Source organism: Poecilia mexicana, unplaced genomic scaffold (assembly GCF_051168715.1).
Source record: "Poecilia mexicana isolate PSO_F unplaced genomic scaffold, ASM5116871v1 scaffold_5, whole genome shotgun sequence".
NCBI lineage: Eukaryota > Metazoa > Chordata > Actinopteri > Cyprinodontiformes > Poeciliidae > Poecilia > Poecilia mexicana.
The window spans coordinates 21,340,853-21,354,936 of NW_028263374.1; the positions used below are offsets into that span (position 1 = coordinate 21,340,853).

General features: G+C 36.9%; 1 protein-coding gene across 6 annotated transcripts in view; it reads left to right on the forward strand.

The window, feature by feature from the left end:
- Positions 1 to 14,084, forward strand: part of r3hdm2 (R3H domain containing 2) — a 50,387-nt gene that overhangs the window by 924 nt on the left and 35,379 nt on the right. The window contains exon 3 of one of the 6 annotated variants that reach the window (XM_088005736.1): positions 8,218 to 8,275. The exons of the other annotated variants lie outside the window; for them this stretch is intronic. The gene's annotated coding sequence lies outside the window, so the exon portion shown is untranslated. The remainder of the gene's footprint in view (positions 1 to 8,217; positions 8,276 to 14,084) is intronic. 6 annotated transcript variants of the gene reach the window in all.

The following is a 14,084-nucleotide window of genomic DNA, read 5'->3' on the forward strand; positions in this document are numbered from 1 at the left end:
AATTAGAATACATTTAGAGAGACGTTTAAAGCACGCAGCGCAGTCAATGGTATCATCACCGTGCTGTATCAGTATCAGTATCAGTAGTATATATATATACAGTAGTATAGTATCTGAAAATGTGTATCTATGTAAATATATATATTTACATACATACACATTTTCAGTGAATACAAGAAAAATGACTGTAGTTATGCTATAGCAGATGAAGTAAAATAAAAACAGAACAAAGTTTTCAATTGGATGATTATGTCAGTTTTTGTTTAGAATATGCTAATCTTCCTTGATTGAATGGATGATATTGTTCTGATACTTTTTATTTAACGTTAAAGGGACTGTATTATGGATTTTCCAAGCTTGTAGTGTCATTTTGTAGCATAATCAAGTAACTGTTACCTTCAGTTCTTATAAAATGGTGTATATGTCAAACATAACTTAAAAGAAATTTAACTTCACACTTTGACACCTTGAAATTAGGCTTGTGTCTCTTTAAGAAGCTTCTACTCTTTCTGGCATCCTGCCTTCAGCTCATAATAACAGTGCCTTTCTATTATGTCATTTCAGCTGGTCTTGGGTGTGTTGGCCTGAGAGGTGGTTTACATGATAAGCTCGGCAGATACACAGTTGTACCAGGTGTTTGCTAACTGCTGCTACCGCTAGTCTGGTGGAGCAGAGTGGGGAAGGCATGAAGGAGGGGTTGTTCAGTGAGGCAGAAGCTCAGCTGGACACTGCAGCTCCCAGGTGGAACTTTGTGAGATTAAGTGTCTAGGCAACCCCTAATGGCTGCCATGGGAGATTCAAGAATTTCTCAAACATGCATGAATGAGTCAATGCATCACTCCAAGTATGTTTTTGATGAGGGATTAATATTATAATATGAAATAAAGCTCAAAGTCAATTTTATATTAAAACAGCCTTTTAAATTGCAATTTTAAATCCCTTTAAAAGTACTCTTCATTCAGAAGCAACACCATCATGGAAACAATACATTCTTGAAAATGAAAATAATTGGATTTCATTGGAATTGAACTGAAGATCTCTTCCTACTTGAAGTATAGGTGGTTGTTGTGCTCTCCTTAAGCAGGGTTCTTGCTGTGCATTTATTGACCGTCCCAGCCTAAAATATTTAATTGTGAAATAATTATTTTAAAAATCTCACGTTGTAAGCTTGTTCTTGTGGTTGATGGTAGAGGTGTGCTGATTGATCGGCCACAGATCATAATCGGCCGATTTCCATGAAAAAGTGTATGATCTGTGATCGCCGATCACTGTCTCTTGTTGCTAATCACCAAAACCAATCACATTTATTTCACTTCGTAGCCTGCGTGTGTAGTGTATCTCTTCTTTCCTTCACACTGCGCAATTGCGCGGCAACAAATCCTGTCATGTGGAACTATAACACTCGGAGTGAATGGGCACATTTGCATGTTGTGGCGGAAAATTACCTTGGGGTGAAGCACATCAAAATACATCATCACAACAAATATAATATGGCATTTAAAAAACAAGCACTTGACAGGGTTTGGCTAAATCGAGGCTCAATGCAGGAAAAAAAGGACATCTGGAACGGCCAGATAGCAGGTAAAGCAGCGCACAATACCAACACTCACCCGGATTAGCATCATGGTCAGAAAGCTAAACAAATAATCTGAAAAATAATTTAAATCTTCAAGCTGGCGGTGTAAGACGCTGGTCCTACTTTTGCTCTTGGACCGCCTTTATGTGCTGCTGGTAGTAATATTTCACAGACATATCACCGCTCAACCTCCACCAGACAGTGAACTCTCACTCCGAACATCTGCTTAAAGCTGCAGCATGTAACTTATAAAAAGAACAATTTTAAATGTGTATTAAAAAATGTCTATTATGTCTAAATTAGGTGAATTTATTGCCAGATAATTTTTCCATTTCGCCAGATAACATAGTATCATGTATACCTAAAGCGAAAAATTAACAGCCATTCCAGGTGATCGGCCTCATGGATGATCGGTATCGGAATCGGCAGCAAACCATCAAGCCTAGTTGATGGTTGTTCAGTGTGTCAGGTGCATCTCAGCTCTCTCTCAACTAAAAAAAAATAAATGAAAGGTGTCGAATATTTTCTGGAAAAATTGAGCAGTGTGACTGGCACTGTGACTGTGTCTGATTCGTGCCCTCTTTTGCCCAGCCATGTCTCAGTTCCCACCTCCTCTCCCTCTTTTCAGCTTCTGACTAACAATAGGTCCATTAACCACTGTAACTCAGCAGCAATTTGTGCAATCTAGTGTCTTCCATCTAGCAATGTGGCACAGGTTACCATTAAGATTTTATAATGTCCTGCTTGCACAGTGTGACACATTCAAGTCGTACGATTTTGGAATTCGCAGTGTGTTTCGGGCTTTAATTAAAGGTGGAAGCTGACAGCAGAATTTGAATGTGATCAACAGGACTATGACATTTTCAATTTAGTTTATTAATATACACTGCTGTAGATTCTCAGTCATTTGCAGCTATTTACATAGTGCTAATTCGCAACAAACATTGCCCCAAGGAATTTTACAAGCAGACAAGTCAATCCAATCGTGCAGACAGACTTATAGTCAGTTACATGCATTTCAAATTGATCATAGTCATCAAATAAAGTTGGAAAGTTTAATTTTCCAATTGTATAAAAAGTTTTCTAAGGAAATCTAGTTGATTGTATTGAGTCACTGACTTGCAGCTTTCAATCCTATAGATAGCAACAGTGGACAGTTGCTTGCATTGCGTCATTGACTTTGCAGCAGTCCCTCATTCTGAGCGTGAATGTGGCGACGACGAAAAGGAAAAGTCCCTTTTTAACAGGAAGAAACCTCAAGCAAAAAAAGCCTGGCTTGGTGTGAGTGCCAATCTGCCACTACTTACTGGTATTTTAAGAAGATAAAGCGTAAATCAAAACAAAAAATGCAGGTTACGTACTGGTCAAGGATTTGCTTTTATGTTTTATGTCCTCATTTAGGATGGAAACACAGCTAAATGGATAAGATTTCAGGTCCAGAGGATAAGACAGAGCACAAAGTTGCTCACAAGAAATACTCAGCCATTGTTCCTCAAAAAGTTTATTCTTTTTGAGGAGAGACGGAGAATAAACTTTTTGAGGAACAGATATTCCTTAAATTATTACTCGATTAATTAAAACCCTATGAAGTCCTACTTGTTGAAGCCATAGATTTTTTTTTTACACTTATTTTGAGGTATTGAATCAGTATAGGTTTTCTGTAAGTTTTTTTTTTTAAGTCTAGCATTCAATAATTTTAATTTTAGACCTTATAAATAGGGGTGCACTGATTGCAGTGTCCTGGCCGATTGCCAGTCAAACTTTAATAAATCTGACCTTCCAATTGATATTTTGGCCGATACCAATTTGCAGAAAACATCCATTTAGATTTACAAAGTTTTATTTAACTTGCTTGAGCTATAAGCTCTAAATGCTTTATTTTGGTGTTGTATTTATATCTAAATAGTTTTTTAGTTTTATTTTAACTTTATGCAACTTGGAAAAAAAACTTGACTTTTGCGCAATAGGTCAGTTCTTTTCTGAATGAACAATTGCATGCTTTCATTAATTTAGTTACTGAATATTATGTCATCAATATTAAACAATGGAACAACGTGGACTGTCACAAATCAAATAATTTTCCTTTGTAACTCAGGGTGTTGCAGGTTTATGGTTGTCATTGTCTTTGTATGTACTTTGTGAATTCAGTAGGCAAGTTGTGTGGCTATTAATATGTTTTGCTTAACTTGGACAATCCTTTTGTTAAACTCAAAATTTTCCATTTGGAGTTTGAATGACATTTATTTCTTTACAGATCAGTTTTCACTATATCAATTTTAGCTTTACATAGTATTTATGTCTTTTTAAGTTTACTGTCCCATTGAAATCTAATTTCTCGATCTGGAAGATTAATTTACAGTTTGTAAAACACATTTTTGTTGAAAAATGGTCATTGCTCTTTGTGTCTTGGCTATAGCCCTACTTTTTGACAGTGAAGCTGAAAATAGCAAGATTGCTGTGATAATTAGATGGGATCACAGCACAGACTTTCAGAGCTGTGATTCAACCATCTGTTCTGGGAAAGCGACATGTGCATTTGTAAAGGGGAAAAAAAAACATTATTTGCATTCTCAAATGATGTGATTTTTAAAAATTGCCAATTGAGGATTACCAGCAGAGCCACATTTGCTGATAAAATTGCCATGAAAATCTGTTCTCTAGTAGTTTAATGGGCTATTATAGTTTTCTGTGGTTAAAGTCTCTAACAAGAGCAATTTTCCATAAAAACTGTAGGCGTCACTGAGAACTAGGTTTTCTGTTTGAGTTGTTAAAGTGCTGATTCTAGCCTAGATATGCTAGTGCTACTATAGCACCAACTGTTATTGTCCAGAGCAAAGAGCAGTTGACTTCATAGTGTTTGATTGAGACCAAACAGACTTTTTGTGCCACCTATTTAAAATCCAGTGCAATGGAACAAGATGCATTATGAGTTTTGGCCTGCCTAGTGCTTTGCCTTACATTCACAGTTACTTTTTTCAAAGCTAATATTAAAACAGTACTTGCAACATCACAATTTATGCAGTTCATGAACTAAACAACTAAACAGTTCACATGTTAGGATTAAAAAGGATGCAGGTGGAAGATGCAGGGGGAAAGATTTGCTTAAAGATTTGTCAGTAGAAATGTTCAGTGATAAACCAACATGACTCTGCTGTAGGGAAGAAATCAGACATGAGCTGTTATCAAATTGAAGTAGGGCTAGCATCAGTTTCTGGTTTTACAAAAAAAGGCTTGTTGTGGCTGCTGTCTCGATGAAAATGTGTTCTCTATACCAAAACATACCCTTCCTGAGGTGTTTGTGTAAGGGACAAATCATTGAGAAAAAATAATCTATAGTGAGATCTGCTTGAGGTGAGTCATTGAATCCACAATCTACTGTTGCTAAGGCCACCAGTGAGAGAGAGAAAATAATCTGCTTCTCTGACAACATATTTTCCCCTTTTGTACCCTGCAGCTTGTGAATCTTTGTGGTACATGTTTCTGCATTGCATGAACATTTGTAAATGGATTTAAAACGATTTGTTTTGTGAAGGTGCTTATTTTACTCTGCTAACGCCGAACTACAAGTTTTAAGACCAAACCTTATTGTTTTTGATTTCTTATTAAATACTCATAATAGCCAGAGTTATCATTGCAAAAGTATGATTTGAGTATTTTGTAGAATACCATCATGAAAACACTTGACTGTAATTATGTTCGATGTAATCAGTTTGTCAGCAAGTATCCATATCAGCTTCTATCTCTGAATCTGTCTACAGAGCAGCATAAGTAGAAGAGTGTCTTTTTCTAGAGAGATTTGAAGAGCTATTTATAGATCTCTGCCAAAGCACCAAGCGTGGTGCTGTTGCTGCTGCTTCTCTTCTCTTTACCACTCCTGAGTCTGTTCATCTCCCTCTCCATCTTTATTTGTTCCCCTTTCTTTCATGTTCTTGTGACTCCTATTGCATATCCGTTTTTAGTGTTTTTGTTTTTCAGTTTGCTTTTCATGCCCATCTTTAGCTTCAGTTATATACATTATTGATCTGAGTAGAAGGGAATTGACAGCATAAAGACTGGCCTGAGACTGGGTATGTGTCACTTAAGTGTCAGTGATCCAAAAGTGGAGGGTTCTCACAGAACACATAAAGGGAAAACGGTATGCATGGTTATACCAACATTTTAGTTTTTGCTTGGTGTTTGTGTATGCTTTTCTTATAGGTTTTCTATTGCAGCAGGCTTTACTCGCCTACTAATAAGCTCATAATGAAGAAATATATTTTCAATGAATTTTTCTTTTCTTTTTTAGTTTCTCTTTGGTTTTAGAACAGCAGTACGTTGCATGTCAAAACTGAGGGATAAACCTCATCAGTCTCTGTTCCTTTGACTGTTTATTCTCGCTGGACGACGACTCTTTCTCTTCGCTACTTTCCATATCTAGCAGTTCTGTAAAAGGAAGCAACCAGGTTGTTCAAGTGCAGTCGCAGCTGGACTTGTTTTAGGCATTAGATGGCATTAGTGCATGGCATCCCCTTTATCCCAGTCATGTGGTCACCCTAAGACAAATTTGTCCAGGGTCATGCTAGGATTACAAAGTCATCGATTGGTTTGTTGTCTTAATGGATATAAGGTTTGCAAGTTTTAATGAGAGTAGCAATTCATTTTCTCAACTTGTTAATGTTTTGCACAGTTCTTAAATTGTGAGTGTGTTGAGGTGACGGCACTCATCACAGTCAACATTGCAGCTAATGCTGCCCTGTTGCACCTAAGTAAAATGTATGATGTAAGCGTAGAAAATGTGTCCTTGATAAGAACAAAAAAGACGATGTAAATTTGAACTTTCATCTTTTTACCCATGGACAACCTTGAAGGTAAATGAAAGGGTTTCCCTCCGTGCTTTAGGTGCCTAACGAACAAGAGAAACATTTAGAGCATGTAGGGTGATTTCTTTTCAAATGAGCTGCAGATTATTGGCATTGCTCAATATTGTTTGGCCTTAAAACCAAACGTTAAAGCTTACATGGCCAATAAACATATTCTGAAAGCAATGTGTTGCTTCAGTACCTGGGCTTACTATTTATTAATGCAACTCTAAGCTTTCAGTAAATTATATTTATTGCATGATGTAAGGACAACATGCTATTAACGCATTGATAGTTATCATTGCAATAACTATATTGGTTGCAATTTATACACATTTTCCCAACTCTAATGTTGTTTCTTATTACCACAATGTGCCCACCACTTTTTATGGTTTTATTAATTATTAGTTTCTCTAAAATCTGTGTCCGATGTGGGCATCAAGGGCAGTGAAAATCCACTCAACTGGCTAGATTTATTTTTTTGCATGCTGGACATGAATGCATGTTGCTTGAAATATAATATCCTACCAAATATTGCTTACAGTCAGTTAGGGCTGTTGTAAACGAATATTTTAGTAATCGAGTAATCTATCGATTATTCTTACGATTAATCGAGTAATCGGATGAAAAAAAAATAAAATGAAATATTGGTAAATCTGGCATAATACCGGTGTTACTATCAGATATCAATATCAGTCTAATTTTTCATATTTGAGCATCCCTAACAGTTGCTTTTTTGTAGTTTAGAAAACTAACCTGTAACAATAATAGCTCACTTTCTAAGTTAACCAGAAGAAAAGTTATAGAAAAATCAGAAATTATATTGAATTTAATAATAAAGAGGTAGGCTCACAAATATGCATATAAAAAATGTCTACAATCCAGCTTTTAGTTTATGTATTCATCTTCAGTGAGTTTAATAGATTAATTAAACTCACCTTGCCACCTAACCTGTCACGCTTTGGGTTTGAAAATACGGGAAATGCCGCCTGGAGTGGGAGGAGAGGGCGAATGAACGAACGTAAGATGGGGTGGAGGGGAGGAAATAGACCAGCGGACTGACGAACCGTTAGACCGGGGGACGAACACGGGGGGAAGCAATACGGGATATTTACGACACCTTCACTGGTCACACTCAGAAACTCATCTACCAGCCATGTACGATGCGCTCCGCCACCCGTTTCTTCAGACCGGGATATGAAATTTATTGTGCGGTTCGTCGGTAAAGCTACATTTACGCGGTAAGCATCAGCTACTCAGCCGCCCGCCCTGTTCAGTCTATCCGCTCACCTCAGCGCTCTTCCCGCCGTTCGCTTTCAACCAGCAGCCCCGGAGGAGAAATGACTCCCCCAGTCATTTTAAGGATGCTTATTGGTTCCCCAAAAACGATAAAAAGTCGGGCATTATCATCAATCAATAAAATCCCCACGGGCCAATCTTGAAGATTGGACTTTATGCCGCTGAGACTTGGCTTTTGTCAACAACTCAGAGGCGGAAGTGAGAGCTCCGCGCAACGCAAATGAAGTCCCGGCCGGAACACGGTGCGCTAACTAATAAAACATAAATTAACGAAGCTTCGAGGCAGGTAAATTTTCCTCGAGGAATTTTAGTAATCGAGGTACTCGAATCATTCGAGGAATCGTTTCAGCCCTACAGTCAGTCATTTGACTGATTAGATGCAATCAGTAGACATTGATGCCGTGATGACATTTGTGATTCAATATATTATGAAGCTGTTAAGTTGTCTACGCTCAACAAAACGGTGACAGCAGTCATCATGTCTTTGGCACTTTTGTCTTATAGTTAAATCCTCCATGAAGATTGATTAAGAGCCCTGTGACATGTTCCTGTAGCTGCTGTGGTAAGTCTGTGGAAGAAATGCATTCAGTGAACTAGATGGCAGTAAGATGAGTTCCTTAGCTCATATTTATCTGACTCTTATACACACGTAATCTGTTGTTTGAGTATTAGAATTAGAAAGGCATATAATAACTTAGATATGGGGCAGAAAACTTGCAGAATTTTGGCTTCTTATGAGTAAAGAAATGTTTATATGACATTAAAAGTGAAACATTCAAAATAATTCAACAGTAGGTATCTAATCTAAGAAAAATGGTGACTATATAAAATTTTATAGATTTCATAAGATTAGGGACATTGCTAAATGTTTTTTTTTAACTCGTATCTTCAGGTGACAAAATACATAATTCCTCCATGAAACATCAGATTGACATCTTTAGAAAATGTTGTTTATGGAGTAGAACAATTTTAAGTGCAGGTTTATAGTGATGTAATTTTTATGTTTTCAAAATGAATAACATTATAGTGTCATATAACGGAACTGCATATTTAGAAGTGACAAACAATGCTGACAGTGTTTTTATTTACTGTTGTATATTCTTAACATTGTAGGTAACTTTGATTACTGTTTCTGCCATATTATCTACATATGGTGTTTTAGTTGTCAGAAACTGGCACGGTCACTATTATTCAAAGATAATTAGAAGCTGGGCCAAAACCTTAGTTGACCACACATATTTCAGTTGAAGCTTTACCCAATCAGAACACAGCTACAGAGCTTAAGTAACAACCTTACATAAAGTTTGCTGCTAAAATAATTGTTGTCGCTGAACTTTTGATTGCCCCTGTTCCGCAGCATCTTTCAGCTGACGTTTGCAGTTAAGTGACTGTATGGAGAACATGCAAATATGTTGTCTAGTGGGAGTAAGGTTTTTCTTCCTAATGAGGTGGTTTAATTTGTTTCTTCCTCAATCTCCTTTTCTTCCCTTCTCACATTGCTCCCCGGGTATAATTTTTATTTTTCATCCATTGCAGCAGTGCTAGAGTTTCACCAGCAGCTGTCAGTACTTGAAGCTTATTCAGTTTGGCCAGACACAGGCTGCAGATGATGACAGAGCTTCCGAAAAATGGAGAGTGATGAATGGCGCCTAGTGTGTCCTCAGACTATGTGACGTATCTTTTTTTTTTTTTTATTTTTTCTTTTTTTTTTAACAGAACAAAACCAAACCTTGAAACTGCATCTATTAAATTAACATTTACTGCAATTAGTCATTACAGAGAAGTGCTGTTGAATCAACTGATGTGGTAGTGGATCCAAGGAGCCCTTTTAACAGCTGGGCTTCTTGAATGCCCTGCTTCGGCCGTCATTGCAACTATATTGTTACAGAGGCAAAGAGCAAACAAGATGTGTAGGGGAGAGAGTGAGAATCTGCACGAAAGGGAGGGTTTGAGGAGCAGGGAGCGGTACAAACTGTGCGCATGATAGCATAAGAGTGGTAGGCAAAGAGGGGGCTAGTTTGCGAGCAAGGTTTTTCTCTTTTCCGCTGTAGTGCCACATTCAAATAAAGGGGGGGAAGCCAGAAGAGACTTTTTTTTTTTTTTTTTTTGTTGTTGACCATTCTCATAAAACCAATTAAAAAAGCAGAGCTGATAGTAGCTCCAGCGAGGAAGGTAACGCACCAGCCGTGAAGATGAAGAAAAGTACAATGAGCTGAAGATAGTGGCAGACCTGGAGTCTCTTGAATCTCTCTTCACTTGCTGCAGAAAATGGAATTCCTTCATTTGTACTACTACATGCTGAGGTAAATATTTTAAAAGCTTGGTCTTGATTGAGTGCTGCATTCACTAATCTTTTTTTTTTACTGTGGTAAAGTTCTTTTAGTTGTGAGACTCCTGCCTTAGCATAAGATCAACAAGGCTGTTATCTACATGCAGTTGAGGTTGTGTTGCATCTGTGTAATTGTGAGCTTTATTAAATTAGTGTATGATGTAGTCTTATTAGCTATTATTTATCAAGCATTGGCACTAATGTAATGACTTGTAATGGCAAGAACATCTTTTAAATGTTCTTCCTTTTATAAAAAATTTAAAAGATCCCTGCAGCATAGCTAAAGTCCTAGAGTAGCTTGGCAATTGTGGCATGTATCTTAAACATTTCCCCATATATATCTAATTTAATTTAGACAGTTCTGTTATGGTTTTGTTATTGTTGGTGGTCTTTAATAGATGCTTACTAGTCAAGTTTGTGCTTACTGGTCAGTTTGTGCTTAAATGGATGATATAGATGTACAGACAAACATTTTTTTTTTCTGAAGCATTGATGAGGTAATAAGGAATTCCCTTCCTCTGTCTCTGTGTGGGAGGGTGGGGTTGGTCTGGTGGGGTGGAGAGTCACCAAGAAGTAGGCGCTTCCTTCCTTAAGCAGCAACACTGACAGCTTGAGGAAGGAGGGAAGAAGTGAGGGTTTAAAACCACTTACACAAAACACATTTGACATTTCGTCATGACCTCCTCCCCAATAGACAGATAGGCGCTTTGCAATTAAGGGGCATTCAATATATATAGATTATATTGTTTTTAAAGCTAACCTTTGACCTTTCCTGTGAGTGAAATTCAGGTTTATCTGAACATTTGCAATTGCGTCTGCACCTTTATTTATGGAACACTGTGTGCAGGAACAGAGAGTAGATAGGAAGGTGAGAGGGAGGCTGCACAAGCGTGAGAAAATGCATAACAGATCCTTCTTGAATAAAAAATCTATTGCTATAAATAGCAATCCATTCTAATGGTGTGAACACAGATTCAGGTTTAGAGGGCCAGACTTGTCCTTCCTTTAGCTTGTATGGTGGTTCTGCCGTTTAAAAATCAGCACCACTATGCTCTTCATCATTTCTTCCCCTTCTGTTTTTTTTTTTTTTTTTTTTTTTTTTTTTTTGTTCACTTGGCCTAAATCTGTCTTGTGTTGTATCTGGCCTGTTTATATAATGAGTGCCTCTATGTGTATGTGCATCTATCTCAGCATTAAAAACAACAAGCATACATCTCCTCCTCATCAGCTGCTGGATCTGTTCAGTTTGCCTTATTTTTACGAAATGCAAAGGATTTAATGATATTCTCATCAGTTAGAAAAGACAAATCCCCACCAGACATTAGATAAAAAAATAAAAAAAAACTGCCTGGGTGTTAGTTTTCAAGACTGTAAGTTTTTGACTGTTATCTGTTAGTCAAAAACTTACAGAGAGATGGGAGCAAAGAATGTTTCCCAAACTGCACACCATGAACTGATGTGACCAAAGATGAATGTATACCTTTGAGTAAAATTCTGAAATCCTAATCTTTATTATGGGGAAATAGTTTTGTACATGTGATTAATAGTTGCGTAGTTTGCAACTTTGTAAACTGATTTCCTATGTTGTGCACCTACATAACACTTCTAAGGGTGCGTTCACAACTGCCCGGGTTAGTCCACTTTAATCAAACTCTAGTTTGTTTGTCTAGAAAGTCCGGTTGGTTTGGGAGGTGCGAAGGTGCAATTGAACTCTAATGCAGAGTTTCAAACTTGAACGCTTGGCAGTCAAGAGTTTGGAAGTCTTGAATGCCAAGCTGGCTGTTCCTGCTGGGCATTCTGAGTAAATAAAACCAAAACAAATGTGTGAGTCTTTTACTAGTGGGAGAAATTACTTTTAATTTTTTACCAAAGACAAAAGAGAAATCCTGCAACCATTAATATCCGACTCCACTCCACTTTTCTTTATATTTTATGATGAAGGAAGTTGTGCTCTTGTTTTCTTTTGAGGTTTTTGTGTCGTTTTCTTCAGTGCTTTTCAGTGCAGCGGCACCACAGGCAAGGGGATGAAATGGTTTTGTTGAACACAGTGCAGAGTGAAAACAAACTGCACCAGCAGGAAATGCAACACATGTTGTAGTTTTGGTCCCCAATTGACCTGAGTCTACTGGACTATCAGGTGTGAAAATGCCTGAAGTTGCCAGTATGCTAGCTGCTGAGGACTGATTTTTTTTGTTAGAGGAAGCAAAGAGAGGAGCAAAATAAGAAAAATAAATCTTATAGCAAACTTCAGAGTGAAGTAAAATTTAACCGTTATTATTGGAGAAACTATATACTCTGATACATAACAGGTTATGAAGGACAGGAGACTTATGAGGAAGAAAGAAAGATGAAAAATGCTTCAGATTTTAAGTATAAGACATCTTTAACAGATAAACAGATGGTAGAGCACATTGCTGATGTGACACTGCTGTCAAGTCAGCTATGTGACCCAGAGACTAGCTTCTAATCTGAGCCAGAGCAGCAGTGACATACACACTCACTTTCACACAGATATTATAAGTAGGAAGCAAAGCAACCATGAAATTAACAATGGGGTATTTCAAATCAAAGGACCCGGTGAAAACATGACTAACAGTTTTCGAAGTTTATTAGGGATAGAAAACAAGTTGTAAAATGTCCACTGAAGTTTAGGATTTGCTCTCTTGCAACTTTGTGTACGCTTTATAGTGACAGCCTGGCAGTTTGATTGACTAGATCTTTTTCCCAGCATGAGGCTAGCTAGCTGGCAACTCTAGAACCTTGATCACTGCTAAAAGTGTGCATGGTAAATCAGTGCGTTTGTGTTTATCACAAAGGAAAATTCTCGTCATTTGAGACAAGCCTGTTTTATATACAAAAAAAATGAACATGTAGAGTTTGATTCTTACTTTATTAACTGCCAAATTTGAAGGACTCTAATCCCTGGTTCTGTACTATAACTTCAGCCATATTAATAGAATGAGTTTTGAGTTTTGCCTGACTAAAGTAGAAAAGCACAAGGCTGAATCTAAAATCCTGAGTTCCATAAGTTTGCCAACCTAGAGAAAAGTGTAAGGAACTGGAAAATCCGTTGTTGTTGTTGTTGTTGTTTTGGAAAGATATTAACATTTATAAAAAATGTAGTTTCAACAAAATACTGAAAAATAATGAAAAATAAAAAAATCTTTTTGTGTTGAATATCAGGTACCTGCCATAATCATTTCTATTGTTCAAAATACAGCCCATACCATGTAAGCAAATATGAATGTTTTGAGTTGTTTTTAAAGTTGTTGGAATTCTGCAGTGAATAAAATTTAGTTGCATTGCAGAATATCCTAAATTTTCCTGATTTGCATAGATGGGACTACATCTCTTACAGTTGATCTCAAGTGTACAAACTTCTTTTAAAATGCTTGGTTGTATAAGCAAAAATTGGGACCATCTGATTAATCTAAAATAAAGTTCTGTCCCAGTAGGATTTTTCTGACTTTTTGTCATCTGTATCCTACATCCATGTACTGGTTTAGATTGTGAATACAAAAGATGAGAAGGATCTTGCTGTGCATAAGTCATCATACTAAAATATTAAGATTGAAACCAACACTTTGAAAAATATTTAATAGTCAATAGCTTTTTCGTTACCGTAGCAACTTTTTTTTTTTTTTAAGTCGCTGGGTTCCTTACAGTTAAGAGCTAGCATTTGTGGCATCTTTTAGCTTTTTTTTTTTTTTTTTTTTTTTTTCTGTTCATCTGCCTCATAAGAAAAGTAACTCCAGAAGATTTTTTTTTCTTGTTGGCTAAGGAGGGTTGCTTTTTTTTTTTTTCTTCTGAATTTACTTGCTATGTTAGCAGATTATAAACCTTCCAGCAGATTATTGTTTTAGTCATGTAAGCAGCTGTGGCGAGGGAAGGAGCTCTGTTGTTATTGCATCACTGTTGCTGGAAGAAGTGTGACAATTTGGGTAGGTGTGAATAGACTTAAATTGATTTTGACGCAATTGAGTATCGATGAATTTTTAATTTTCTGTAGTTTTTTTACATTGAAATAATGATTTGTTTTTCT